The sequence below is a fragment of the Tupaia chinensis genome, unplaced genomic scaffold, assembly GCF_000334495.1.
Source record: "Tupaia chinensis unplaced genomic scaffold, TupChi_1.0 Scaffold140548_1, whole genome shotgun sequence".
Lineage (NCBI taxonomy): Eukaryota > Metazoa > Chordata > Mammalia > Scandentia > Tupaiidae > Tupaia > Tupaia belangeri.
Genome location: NW_006200423.1, coordinates 1,073,482 through 1,073,793, shown reverse-complemented (window position 1 = coordinate 1,073,793; position 312 = coordinate 1,073,482). Strand labels below are relative to the sequence as shown.

The 312-nt window shown below is 68.9% G+C and overlaps 1 protein-coding gene and 1 long non-coding RNA gene across 2 annotated transcripts in view; one reads left to right on the top strand and one right to left on the bottom strand.

Moving 5' to 3' along the window:
• ARSJ (arylsulfatase family member J) overlaps positions 1 to 306 on the bottom strand; it is a 51,340-nt gene extending 51,034 nt beyond the window's left edge. Inside the window, exon 1 of the mRNA XM_006162794.3 lies at positions 87 to 306. The gene's annotated coding sequence lies outside the window, so the exon portion shown is untranslated. The remainder of the gene's footprint in view (positions 1 to 86) is intronic.
• LOC102482621 (uncharacterized) overlaps positions 1 to 312 on the top strand; it is a 234,343-nt gene that overhangs the window by 152,476 nt on the left and 81,555 nt on the right. The window lies entirely within an intron of this gene.

Genomic DNA, 312 nt, shown 5'->3' with positions numbered 1-312 from the left:
CGCGGCGGGAGCGCTGGGACGCTCGGAGGGAGGCCGTCCTGGGCGCGCGAGGACTTGGGGTCGGCCGTCCTCCCAGAGCGCCCTACCTGGGAAGCCTGGCGAGGGGCAGCCCGCGAGTCTCGCTCGGACCCGGGAGAGGACGGGCTCCCGGAGTGGACCCGCTTCCCGGTCACTTTCTCCACGCGTCCAGGGCTCTCGTTTGTCCGGATCCTGAGCTGGACTCTTGCTAGTTTCCAAGACTCTCCCCAGGCGGCGAAGTGAGAAAAACGCCGGTCGCTGATTTCCCTCCACCGCGAGCCAGCTGGGTACGTG